The following is a 14,184-nucleotide window of genomic DNA, read 5'->3' on the forward strand; positions in this document are numbered from 1 at the left end:
AAGTTGCAGGATACAAAATAAACTCACATAAATCATCAGTATTTCTGCTTATTACCAACAAAGTCTAGCATCAAGAGATAGTAAAAGAAATTCCATTTAAAATAACTGTTGACAATATAAAATATTTGAGAATCTACTTGCCAAGACAAACCCAGGAACTATATGAATAGAACTATAAAACATTTTTCACACAAAGTCAACTGGAAAAATATTAATTGCTCATGGGAAGGCTAAGTCAATATAATAAAAATGACAGTTCTGACTAGATCAATCAATTTATTTAGTGCCATACCAATCAGACTATCAAAAATTATTTTATAGAGCTAAAAATAATATTGGAAGAAAGAATAAATATCTGGAAGAACAAAACTCAAGGATTCTAGGGAATTAATGAAAAAAAGTGAAAGAAGGTGGTCTAACCCAAACTGTATTTTGAATCTGTACTATAAAGTTTTTATTTTCAAGATCTGGTAAATGGTTAAAAATAGAGTGGTGGATCAGTGGCATAGATTGGGTGCAAATTATATTTAGTAAATGACCAAAGTAATCTAGTATACGATATACCCAAAGATATAAACTTTTGAAACAAAATCTCATTATTTGACAAAAACTGATGGGAAAACTAGAAAACAGTATAGGAGAAACTAGATACAAACCAACTTCTTACACCATATACAAAATAAGGTCAATCCTTTCCATGTGGGGATTGAGAGCATGTAAAGAAAAGAAGCATTTATTAAGTGCCTACTATTAACCAGGCACTGTGCTAAATATTTTACAAATATTATCTCATTTGATTATACAAGGGAACACTTACTGTAAGGAAGAGAATAAAGATATCTTCATAAATAAATGGAATGTTGGGGCAGCTAGGTGGCACAGTGGATAGAGCACTGGCCCTGGAGTCAGGAGTACCTGAGTTCAAATCCGACCTCAGACATTTAATAATTACCTAGCTGTGTGGCCTTAGGCAAGCCACTTAACCTATTTGCCTTGCAAAAATCTAAAAAAATAAAAAGAAATAAATGGAATGTGAAATCAAAGGTATTTATTTTTAAAAAATACAGTTTCTGGCTCTATGGCTAAAGCCCTGATGGATTCAACCTAGTTCTGGCCCTGCTTAGTCTGATTAAGTCTATATCAGAAAATGTTCATTTTATCTTAGTGCTTTTCTGAAACTTATCTGTATCTTCTTTTGTTTTCTTCACTTAGAGGAATGGATTGTGTTAAGGATCACTCAGATTAGTCCCTTGGCACTTTAGGATTTTGCCAAGGATAACCTGGTTCTTGTATCTTTTCAGACTTTTTTCATTTGTGGGAGAGATCTCAATTTGGAACTCTGGTTCACATGATTTTTTTTTTTTTGGTTTGTTTGTTTTCTCCTTGCTCCCACATATAAGACTTTAGAACCCAATTTAGTCAAAGTCTGAACAGTAGCTGACTTTGTTCTACTAGAGACTCTACTGTAGATATTATCATTATGCAGGCCCAGCAAGGAAGGGAAACGCTGCCTACACAACTATATTAGATGAACAAGGTTGAACTGAAACCAGGTTCAATTGGGCCTTGAAGTTCATTTTCTGAGGATAGGAGATATTCTAGTCTTTCCTGTATTCCCTAGGGATTCCCTGTTTGTGTTCCAACCCAGGAGCCACTGAATCCATAACATTATAGCCTATCTCCAAAGCTTTACTTAGTCTGTCCCCTATGCTTAGAATGAACTTTCTCTCTGTGTCTCTGTCTGTTTTTGTCTCTGTCAGTCTCTCTATATGACTTTTTATCCATCTCTGTCTTTCTCTCTCCCCCTTCGTCCCTCACCTCAGCCTGAAACACCTATGTGATATTGGAGGAAAAAGTATTGAATTTCTAGTCAGGAAGACTCAAATTAGAATCCTGTCCTCAAATACTTGCTTGTGTGACCCTAGGCAAGTGACTTAACTTCTCTTAGTTTCCAGTTTTCTCATCTATAAAAGAGGGGTAAAGGGCAGCTAGGTGGTGAATTTCATAAAACAAATCTGGAGTCAGTAGGACCTGAGTTCAAATCTAGCCTCAGACACTAACTGTATGACCTCAGCCAACCATTTAATTCTGTTTACCTCAGTTTTCTCATTGGTAAAATGAGTTGAAGAAGGAAATGGCAAGCCACTCTAGTATCTCTGCCAAGAAAACCCCAAATAGGGTCATAAATAGTCCAGCAGGACTAATCAACTAAACAACAATAACAACATAATGAGGAATAATAGTAGCATTTACTTTTTAGGATCAATGTCATCATATAAAGCCCTTTTCAAGTCCTAAAGTGGTACATAAGTGCTTGCTTTCATTATCAGCTCAAGGGTTACAATTTGAACTGACCTTTTCCTTAATCTCTCAACCTGAGGGGGGGGGTAAACTTTTATATTAATTTTGAATACAGTCTTAGTGCTACTTTAAACTATAATAACTTAAAATTTTTTAATAACTTAATACTTTGTGGATACATTTGTATATTTTTCATTTATTTACCTCTGTACCTGTTGTTTCCGCCCAAGAAAATGCAAACTCCTTGAAAGCAGTTTGCTGAGTAAAATGAAGGATGAATGAATGAGATGGCTGGATTGAATGGATGAATGGAGACTATACATCTTTAACACAGGACGAGTCTTGTCTAATGCTAACAAACCCTGAAAAGCCTGTCATTGCCAGCTGGCTCCTTATTGCATGGCATCTGGCTCTTTTTACTCATCATCTTCCTACTTTCCATTACTCTCAGTCCTAAACTTAGCCCTTCTAGTAGTTCATTCTATCATTGAGCTGAATGGTTATGCTTATCAGAAGTTCCTGGGGTTCCCTGTCAACTAATCTGAGAGCTCCTTATTGAACTCTTTCTTAGAAATGACTATATGCATAATCCTATGATAACTCCTAGTCCCAAATGACTCTCAGCAGAATTTGTTGATGGATCTGATAGTTTTGCCTCTTTCTTTCACATTACTCCTTACATCCCACTTACTATTTTAGCCAGAAAAAATTTCTGGCAATTCCTGAAACTTGACATTCTACTTCAAACTTTTCTCTTTTTCTTAGCTCATCTTTACCTCTTAGAAGCCTTACCTTCTTTTCTCCATGAAACCTTTCATGATTCCCCCAGGTTTTATTGCTATTGCCTACCTTAAATTATATTAGATATTCTTTTTTGGTATATATGTCATATAGTAGAGTTTAAATTCTCAGATTAAGGGCTTTTTGTTTTGTGTTGTGCCCATGTTCTCTCAGTCTGAATTCCTCTACCCTATTTGGTACTCTGATTGAGGAATGGCAATAGGTAGCCACATGGGTGCCCGGTCATAAGGTGCTGAAATTAAGATTAGGGTCAAGGGTATTAATACCAATACTACTTCTTTCTGGGACTGGTTGCTGAGTTCCCTTCATTCATACCCCCATAGGGTAACTGAGATTGGATATGATCAGAGGTCTCCACCAGCAACCAGATGCTAAGACTGGAGAGAAGTACCAACCCTCCTGAGGATCAGTTCCCACCAGATCCCCTATGAACTTATGCCATCAGTCTTAGGTCCGAAGATTCTTCCTTCACAGTCTCTGTTATTGTTCAGTCATTTCAGTAATAATGTCAGAAGAATCTATCTCTTCATGACCCCATTTGTGGTGTTCTTGGTAAAGATACTGGGATGGTTTGACATTTTCTTCTCCATCTCATTTTCCAGATGAGGAAATTGAAGCAAACAGAATTAAGTGACATGTCCAGGTTTTATTTGGAGTTAGATTTGAACTCAATTCTTCCTGTCTTCAGCCCTAACATTCTCTACACTGTATAACAAAGTTGCTCTCATTGACCTACTGAAAATATAAATTAAATTAGTTATTCTGAGTCTGAGGTCAGAGGACTTGAGTTCAAAACCTGTTTTATTACCTATATGACCTTTGGACAAGGTCATTTAATCTATATACATCTATATACTCATTTGTAAAATAAAGGAGAAGAGATTATCAGAAGATACCACCAGGTAGGCTATTTCTGCTGAGCAAAAAGGCAAAAACCAATTCCCAAGTTGGCTAAATGTGTATGGACCTTGGACAACTCAGCAACATGGTCACAGATGCCTAAGACACCTGTAAGATGTAGACAGACAGGACCTCTCCTTCAGTTGCTTTCATCGAACAGGCTGTACCTAAGTAGGTCATGTTAACATTCCATCCCTCACTGTCACAATAACCCTATTTGACTCCATTTTTTCCCATGTTCTGTGTTCTACAGAATCCTGAGGGCTCTTCTACAAACACCAACAACCTTTCCAAGTTAACTTACTCCTTAAATGATACTACTTTTAATCCCAGCATGACTCCAAAGACCAGTATCCTTAATTAGTACAAATAATCCCATCCACTCCCTTCCTACCCCCATCATTTGACTGTATTCTCTACCTGGCCACACTAACAGAAACTCCAGCAACCAGGTGATTCTTTTTCTCTAATACTTAAGATTATTAATATAAACTAACAACTTTAGCTTTTTAGGATTGTGACTCATTTTTAATTTCCCCCTGACATTTGTGAATTAATAGACTAAAAGGTTTAAAAATGACATATGTGAACTGAAACACCATTAAATGGAGGATTAACATGTACCCTGAGAAAGAGAAACTATGGGTTGAACTAAAAAGACTTGATGGAGCAGGATATTTGTTTACCAACTTACATCTCAATAGCAAATCACTAGGGATCTAAGTATCCTCACGTGTGTGACCTGGAAATATTGTGCAATTGCCTGATGCAATTAGATCCTTCTCTTTTTTTGTGGTGGGTACTTCAATGTTCATTCTGCATCTTTGCTTGATTAAACAGTTTTAAATTCATGTGTTATATTATATTGTAAGACTTTTGATTTGACTTTTCCTTGTAGTTAAAAAGATTGTCATGGAGTCACTTGAGAATTATTAGTGGTTTAAAAAAATCTTTTGAAGGAGTATTTAGAGGGAATTGACAGATATCTAGGGAATCCACTATATACTGGATCAGCTGTTTTCCTAGCCCTGTGCTGATCTACCAAAGGCACTTCTGAATCATACCTACTGAAAGCTGAAACTTAAATGTATCCTTCTAAACAGAATGCAGAAAATGAATACTAGGGGAATTCATGGTAAAGACAAAAACAGTTTTAAAACAAATTTTTCCTCTTATTTGATCATTTGTAATCCATTTGGATTGAAAAAATCTAAATAGCCAGTGAAAATCACTAAGATGGATTCAGTAGGAGTGATCCCCCAGAAAAGAGACCAGAGCTGTCTCTTCCATAGTCAATAGGATCCAGGCTTGCAGTTCTGTCCTATTATTAAAAAATGAAATATAACACAACCTTTGACTTGAAGGCAGGGATTGTGTTCTTTCTAGCTTTTGTATTCCCCATACCTAACACAGTATCTTCCATGAAAAGAGATGATGAGATCACATATTTGAACTAGAGGAGTCTTAGTAATCTAGTACAAATCCCTCATTCTACAACTCACCTAAAGAGGTTGAGACTTGTTTGACCTTGGACAAGTCTCTTAACCTCTTTAGGTAAGATTGCTTCAATCCAAATAGAAGGTTTGGTTTGCCTCCTCAAACCTGTTTTGCTAGTATAGTTCCTCCTAGAGATCTGAGTGATTATGGACATATTATTGAAACTTTCTCAGCCTCAATTTCTCATCTACAAAATAGGGACATGATAATAGAAGCACTTAAGTCATAGTTGTAAAAGTCAAATGAGATACTGGGTAAACTGGCAAACACCTATAATCCTAACTATAAGGGTGGTTGAGTCTTGTGCCATTTCTTAGCTCAGGAGTTCTGAGCTACAGGGTGCTCTGACTGGGAGTCTCCACTAAATCTGGTATCATCAGTATGGTGAAGTTCTCCCCATTCCTGTACTGAAGGACCAAAATTTTACCTAAAGAGTGATAAACTGGCCCTGGCAGAAATGGAGCAGGTCAAAGTTTCCCATACCCATTAGGAATGGGATCAGTCACACTTCTAGACTGAATGAGGGAGAGCCAATCTTTTTTTTTTTAGGTTTGTGTTTTTTTTTTTGCAAGGCAAATGGGGTTAAGTGGCTTGCCCAAGGCCACACAGCTAAGTAATTAAGTGTCTGAGGCCGGATTTGAACTCAGGTACTCCTGACTCCAGGGCCAGTGCTCTATCCACTGAGCCACCTAGCTGCCCCGGAGACCCAATCTTTAAGAAAAAAATTAAAATATCAAATGAGAAAATGTTTGCAAAGTGCTTTATAAAATCCAACAATAAATGCAAACTGTTGTTGTTTGTTGTTCATTTTTGTTACTGTTGTTGTTACACATTTACCCTAGTGTGTAGGAGGCCTTCAGTGTTTCTGTAGAAACTTGAAGCAATTCTCACTTGGTCTGTTACTTTAAGTAGCTGCTCTAATAGAGATCATTCACAGCCCAGATTCATGATATCACAATTCAGGAAAGTAATTAGAAAGGAGCACATAGAAAGGTGAATTAACATGCCTTAAGAAATCTTGAATTCCCTATAATGGAAAGAAAAATATTGAAAGACACCAGAAATTTGATAAATGTGGGACAAGTCATGAATTCAAAATACTAAAGGTGAAGCAGACCTTCCTCTTTTGGGTAGAGAAGTGGTGGACTGCAGTGCAGAATGAATCATGTATTGTTATCATGGTCAAATGGTTAATTTGTTTTACTTAATTATACTTCTTTGATACAAAGAGATTTCATTTGTTGGGAGTAGAATCCCTGGGAAGTGATAGCAACATTTAAAAAACAGCATTAATAAGACCAAAATGAAACATTATGGCTCCCATTTTAAGGTTAGCAAAACACTTTGCAAGTTAGCTCATTTAATAGGTACTATTATTATCTCAGTTTTACAGATGAGGAACCTGAAGCTGAAAGAGGTTAATTTGCTAGCCCTGGGTCACTCAGTTGTGAATGATCTGAGTCAGGTTTTGAATTAAGGTCTTCCTGATTTCAGGTATAACATGCTATCTATTGCATCACCTAAGCAGCCTGGTAAAAAGAAGGAGATCCCTATTCCTCCAGATCCTCAAGGAAAGATGAAGGAAGGAGAGAATCTTATTTAGGTCCCATTTGACTCTGAAGTTCCTTCCAATTCAGAGTATTGATGAGGGGACTGGAATCTTTCCATATGAATATTAATTCTGGAGTATTAATCTGAGGGAAGAATATAGGACCAGAGAGTTGGAAAGGACTTTACCAGTAATGGAGTCCATTCTCCTTAATATATGAATGAGACGATTGAGACCTGTAGTGCCAAAATGACCTGCCCAATGTAACGAGTAGAACAGGGATTCAAACCAAAGGACACATCCTGAGTCTTATTCTTCTGAACTGTGGTATTCCCCCACTGTCTTCAAGTATTAGAAAGACTTTTGTGGAAGGAAAGTTACATTTATTTCACTTGACCATAACAGGTCTAGGGAGAAATGGATGGAAGATGAAAAGAGACAAGTTTAGGTCTGATAGAAGAAAAATATCCCTAACAGATAGCTTAACAATATGGAATAGTGAGTTTCCTCTACCTCAAAATCTTTTCATTATCCAACTGTCAGGAACATTGAAATTCCTGATAGAGTTACAGGACCTCTAAAGAACAGGAGGACAGAGTGTTGGAATCATAGTGTCAGAAGAACTGGTTTCTGTGACTATGTGACAACAGACAAGTCACATAAACTCTTTGGGTCCCATTTTCCTCTTTGTCAAAATGAGGGGGTCAGATTTAGAGCTGAAAGGGAGCTCCAGGGTTATCTGGTCCTGAGACAGGTGGTCCAGTGGACTGGAGCTGGGAAGTCTTGAGTTCAAATATGACCTCAAAGATCCTGTGTGGTCCCAGGCAAGTAACCTTTGTTTACCTCAGTTTCCTTAACTACAAAACACACAAAATAGTACCTACTTGACAGGTTGTTGTATTGATCAAATGAGATAATATTTATAAGTAGGTACTGCATAAATTTTTGTTCTTTTCTTGAGCTCAAAGTGACACAGGAATAAATGAGAAAATTGGGATTTAAATCCATGTGAAATACATGTCACTATCCTGTCTCTCATGATGGACTAGATGACTTCTGAGATCCCTTCCAAGTCTAAATGTATGATCCTTTGATGACTCCTAGCTACTTCTATCATTCTGTGGATTCCAATCCTCCCTCCCCCATTGTGAAGACCCTGCTAGGCTATGGGTGGTTCAAAATGGTGCATATCAATTCAAAACAGTTTGAGGAAGACCTTGCTAATCTGGAAAGATCAGCTTATGTGTCATGATATGCAGTACTCTTGAACTCCTATTGCAGATGAACTGGTAAATTGAACCGGCTAAAACTTCGGATCAAGTCTAATTCTGCTCTGCCTTTGGCTCAAATCTAACTCTGAGTTGGGTTTTAGCACTGCAAACCTGAGCTTAGTCCAATTTACACAGTCTGTTCCAGCCAGTATTAAGAAGTATAATTTTCTTTCTGTGTTCAGTCTAAAGTATCAGATACTGTTCCTTCTCTTCTCAAGATTTTTCAGGACAGTTTTTTTTAAGGGTATGTTTTTAGGACAGGCTTGTTATTTTTTTTCTCTTTAGTAAAGTTTTATATGTTCTCAAAAAAGAGCATGCGCTCACTGTCACCCACACCTTGCCTTACCATTAGAATTTCTGAGTTCTTCCAGGGTGAAATCGGATCTGGTTCTTTAACCCCATAATCTAACTGATAGAAGGTAATCAAATACTGAGCCTTACCATGTGATAGCACCGAATTCTCCTGTCTTCTCACCTGGGGATAACAGGTTTGTGCCATCTAGAAGGATGAAAAGGTAACTCAGAATATGTGGGGTCCTTATAACCCAGGTGGATACCCATATGAAGAGGAGGTATGGGCCCCAGAAATCGGAGGTTAGTGGCATTTTGACCTTCATTTGGGACTATTTATTTCATGAGGTTACTTAAGAGATCCATATGTAGACATTTATAGATTTCAAGAAGTAATACTTCCTACTTTTTCAGTTATAGAATTTATAAGATAAGAGCTGTGGGCATAAACTTGTGTGCAATCCTCTTTAACTTTGGGTAGAAATTTTAGCAATGATAATTTTGTTAGCATTCAAATCTACCTTTGTAATAACAAGATTATTTCTTTGTACTCAAAGTCAGTAATAATTTTCAATGACTCAATCATAAAGAATATTGATTTTGTTTTCTGTTGTTACTATATTATCCAGTGTATTGTCTAGAGGGAAATTGAATGGGTGAGGGCATTTTTGTGGACTAGTGAATTTTTTCCTAATTATAGATAGATTTCTATCGTTCTTACATATAATTAGGAGGACATCATAGACATTTTCATTTACTCCTTTTTAAAAAATAGTGGTGATAGATGACTGGCAGCTGTTATTTTTTCTCTAGTGATATAAAGGTCAAAAAGGGTATGAATTTTCCAAAGATTCAAAGAAATTCTATGGTCCAAGGCTAGTGTAGTTTCAAATTCAAAAAAGCATAATCAAAATTCTACAGAGGGCTTCTTTTCTAGTAAATATGCTGTAGAAACATTTAGCTACATGTCCTAATTAGGGACCCTCTAATTTCATGGACTTTCAAATACTACAGGGGATATTTGTGTGGAATCTAGATCTTTTGGTTTATCTGTTCTTTGTGGAAGTCAAATGACCTGGCTTCAAATCTTGGCTTTGCTAATGATTATCTGTGTAATCTTGGGCAAGTCACTTACCCTTTTTGAGCCTCAGTTTCCTTCTTTATAAAACAATGGAGTTGCATTAGATGAGCTCTAGGATATTAGTTTCCTATGATCTCATAAATATGATTTGGGAAGAAGAAGAAAATCACTTATGATCACTAGGAAATAGGAAGAGAACGGGGATAATGTCAGAACTATAACTAGATGTTCTGACAAGTATAAAAAAAACTGAATTAAGAGGATTTAGAGGAAACCTCCAAGAGATACCTTATGGAAGGATTGAAAAGCTGATATTTGGGAGGCTCAGTTAGCCATTATCCAGGAGAAAAAGGTAGAGTGAGGTCCATCCAATTTAGCTGGGTTGTAGAAAGGCCTTGAGATTTCACTACACAGATCTTACCTTCATTGTACCATCTGTGGCTGAGCTGCTAGTAGTGATAGAGTGAGTGAGAATGGATAACCCGTCTCCTAAAAGATCCGACCTGCACCCAGTTCACTCAGTTTAACTCCAAACCTCCAACTTAGATAAACCTGATTAAGAGCTGAGAAAAGGGTGTTGATGGAAGTTATAGGGGTTACCATACTGGGTGGGGGCAAAGTGGTTGTTTCCTTCAGTTCCAAGATTTGGAAATAATGTGTAGCAGGTGTAGCAATGGGTTATGCAGCCACTAGGTTTCAAGCAAGAATGTCCCATGGTCTAGGTTGAAAGCCTAGAACCAGGTGAGGGAGCAGGTAGATTTATATTAAGAATGTGAAACAGAGTAAGATGCAGGATTAACAAAAAATTTTGAGGTGTATCTGAGGTCTACCACCAGGAAAGGAAAGTATATGCCTCTAAATTTTGGTTCCTTGGGGCTTCCTTCTTGGTCACATTGATCTAATTGTGATTCTGGATAACATTATTTGGGAAAAGAATGAGATCGAAGAAAAGGAGTCAGTTTTCTTGTGTCCCTTCTTCCACAAAACCATGACATTGAAACAGTTTGCTTTAAATTCTTCTTGGGCCAGTCTGCTCCTATATTGGTAGCTGAGATGAAGTGTGCACAAGTGTTTCCAGATCAAAATGTTAAGATTCTATTTAGATCATTTAGATCTATTTAGATCATTTAGAATCAAATTGAAAAACCTCCAAAGTGCTGTGGTGATGGAAGCAGGGTTCTCAGTGACATTTTTGCTCTTTATCCCACTTCTTTTCCACCAAGGGACATTTATTGTCTTAATTGCATAGGTCCTGTAACTGGCTATGGCTTTAGAGGCAGAAGAAATTGAATTATACTCATGAACTACAAAATCATTTGGTTTTATTAATTATTAATTTTTATGATGAATAAATTTTCTCATTCTCTTACCATTAAAACTAAGCAAGAGAAAGTTATTCTTGTAAGGAAACTCGGAAAATTTGGTTTGTTTGAAAGTTTATTTTAAAAAAATGACATTCCAATCATCTTTTGGTTCTCATTATATCTTTCTCAATCTATCTGCAAAAATAAATAATAACCCTGGATGACTTGAAAGATACAAATCTGGCTCCATTCTAACTTGGGAAAATTGTAATAACGATAGCTGGTATTTACAGTCTTTTGAGAGCTTGCAAAGCACTCTACATGTAATCTCATTTGACCCTCCCAAGAACCCTTCGCAATTATTATTCCTATTTTTATATATAGACAAGCTTATGATGAAAGTATTTGAGTGACTTGCCCAGGGTCACACAGCTAGTGTCTGAGGCAGGATTCTTCATGATGCCAAGTTTAGTAATCTATTACTGTGTCACCTACTCACTAAATATCTCTTTCTGTTGCTCCCAGACAAAAATCTTATTCCTTCTTTCCTCTTTCTTTTACCCCTATCATTCACATGCAGATTTTTCTCTTAATCATTTGCATTATAGTCTAATGGAGGAGCAATGGAAAGAACATTGAATTAGGAAGCAAGAGATCTGAATTTTAGCTGTCAAGGGTCAAAACAGGGTGTGGTAAAAAGCTTTGCAAACTTTAAAACAAGTGCTATTGTTGTTGCTGTTATTATTACTATGAATTATTATTACCTATGTCACTAGATAAATTTATTTTGCTCAGTTGTAAAAGGAGAATTTAGTTCACAAAAGGTAAATACAAAACAATTCCTCCCCTCAAGGAATTTATATTCAATCAGGTGAAACAGTTTGTATATATGATATATATATATACACACACACATAGATAAAAAATACAAATATGATGTGAAAACCTTCTCCTCCCTGGCCTTCCAAAGAATCTGGGCTTCCATGAAGCATGTTGAAAATCTCTCTTCCATCCTGCCCTACTCTCCCCTCCCATGGCATGACTTTAGTTCTTCAACTACAGGTTAATCTTCTATTTTCTTCTTGCCTAGTACATAGTTGGGGGTCAATGCTTATTGTGAACTATTAAGGAACCAGTCTAGTCTTTGGAGAAGAGGGTAGAGGCAAGAATCATGAAGTATAATGTTATGATTCATATCTCTCCATTGAACCCAGGTCCTCTGGTCTAGAGATTACACTTAAAACTATTGCAACTTTGACCCATTCCTCCTATTTTTGTCTTTTAGGGGACAAGAGAACAAGTGCATTTCCTCTTCTACCCAATGATAACTTTAAATCTTTGAAAAGGGTTAACTCACCCCAACCTAAATCTTCTCTTCTCCAGGCTAAATGTCTCTAACACTATCAACTCATGTGGTATGAAGGTGGACTTCTTTACTATCCTGGCTCCCTTTTCATATAAGGTGCTCTCCACCTTTTGGCTAAACCTTTTCACTGGCTCTCTCCTTATTTCTGCCTCTGATCTCCTTCATGTCCTGGCTAAATCCTATGAAAGCTTTCCTGATCTTTCTTAATTCAAATACCTTTTCTCTCTCTCTCTGTCTCTCTCTGTTAATTATTTCTGATTTTTCAACATATAACTTGTTTTACCTAGTTGTTTCCATGTTGTCTCTTGCATTAGGCAGTGAGATCCATGAGAATGGTGACTGTCTTTTATCTTTTTATCCTCAGAATTTAGGACAGTGTCTGGGACATTGTAAGCACTTAATTGTTTATTGTCTAAGCAACTGACTCAGGATTTTCTATAGCTTTTTAATTGGATAAAGACTTGGCCTGTGATTTCATCAGCATGAGGAGCACCTCAGGAACTACCTGTGTGACCCTTAACAAATCACTTGTCCTCTCCATTCCTCTTTTGCCTCATCTGTAAAATGAGGGGGGGATGGACTTAACCAGCTTTAAAGTCCCTTCTAACTCTAAATATTATAAATCTTACGAATTTACACTTATCCTAATTATCTTTCATCTTGTTAGAGACAGCCCATCATTTTGGTCTGTAATGATCTTTTTGGAACCTGGTTTCCAATGTACTGAACAGATCCTGTTCTGCTTCCTGATATCTGACATTATGACAAATGTGCCATCTATGCTTCCAATCCAAGTCATTGATAAATAACATTGACCAGCATAGGAACAAAGGGAATTGATTGATCTGTAAAATCAAAGGGTTGAACAAGATGATGTCTAAGATCATAAAATTTAGGATCTGAGGAACTTCAGAGATCATTTTGTCCAGTTCCACCATTTTACAGACAAAAAACCTCAGGTCTAGGGAAAGAAAGTGCCTTGCCCAATGTCCCACAAATGGTATACTGGGAGTTGAACCTGGGGCTCCCCATTTTAAATCCTGTGCTTTCCCTTCTAAGATCTAGGTTTCTATGAATCTGTAGAAGACATTTAATGCCAGCTTTTTTGCCCTTTCTTCCTAAATCATCCCAATTCAGGGAACTAGCAGTTCTAAAATCTACTCCCTGTGCTAGAAGGAATCTATTCCCTCTTCAAACTAATTGGAAAGTTTGCCTCAATAAAGGGACGATGGATATTAATGCACATTTTAAGTATTAAAAAAAGGAGATTTTGGCGGGTGCCTAGGTGGCACAGTGGATGGAGCACCAGCCCTGGAAATCAGGAGTATCTGAGTTCAAATCTGGCCTCAGACACTTAATAATTACCTAACTGTATGGCCTTGGGCAAGCTACTTAACCCCATTGCCTAGCCAAAAATTTAAAAAAGAAAGGAGATTTTGAAGAGTTCCATATTAATCAGTCAATACTGCATCTCAGTCTTTATTTTTTTTAAATCTGAGGCTGAGCCTTTGTTGAAAAAAATTTTTGTAATGGAGAATAAAATTATTTTCAGGGTCATTAGCAAGCGGAAAGATCAAGGAAATCGTTTCTCAAAGAATACACATTCTTTTTCATTGCTTATCAAAACAAAATACTTTATCATTTTTTTCTATAATTTTGTACAAACTGGTGAGAATACATGAAAAATCTTTTATTTCATTTCTGGTGGGAACTCCTTTCATCTAGGCACATCATAAACTATAATAATCTAGGTGATAATTCCTCTAGGGTTGTTTGAGACTCTGAATGAATGAGTAAAAAACAAAAAAAACAAAAATATCTTA

At 36.7% G+C, this 14,184-nt stretch overlaps 1 long non-coding RNA gene across 3 annotated transcripts in view; it reads right to left on the minus strand.

The window, feature by feature from the left end:
- The window catches only part of LOC141488302 (uncharacterized), a 57,816-nt gene that overhangs the window by 37,336 nt on the left and 6,296 nt on the right, over positions 1-14,184 (minus strand). For all 3 annotated transcript variants that reach the window (XR_012468639.1, XR_012468637.1, XR_012468638.1), the window contains exon 2: positions 8,761-8,818. This is a non-coding gene — a long non-coding RNA (uncharacterized LOC141488302). The remainder of the gene's footprint in view (positions 1-8,760; positions 8,819-14,184) is intronic.

This window comes from Macrotis lagotis, chromosome 5 (assembly GCF_037893015.1).
Source record: "Macrotis lagotis isolate mMagLag1 chromosome 5, bilby.v1.9.chrom.fasta, whole genome shotgun sequence".
Taxonomy (NCBI): Eukaryota; Metazoa; Chordata; class Mammalia; order Peramelemorphia; family Peramelidae; genus Macrotis; species Macrotis lagotis.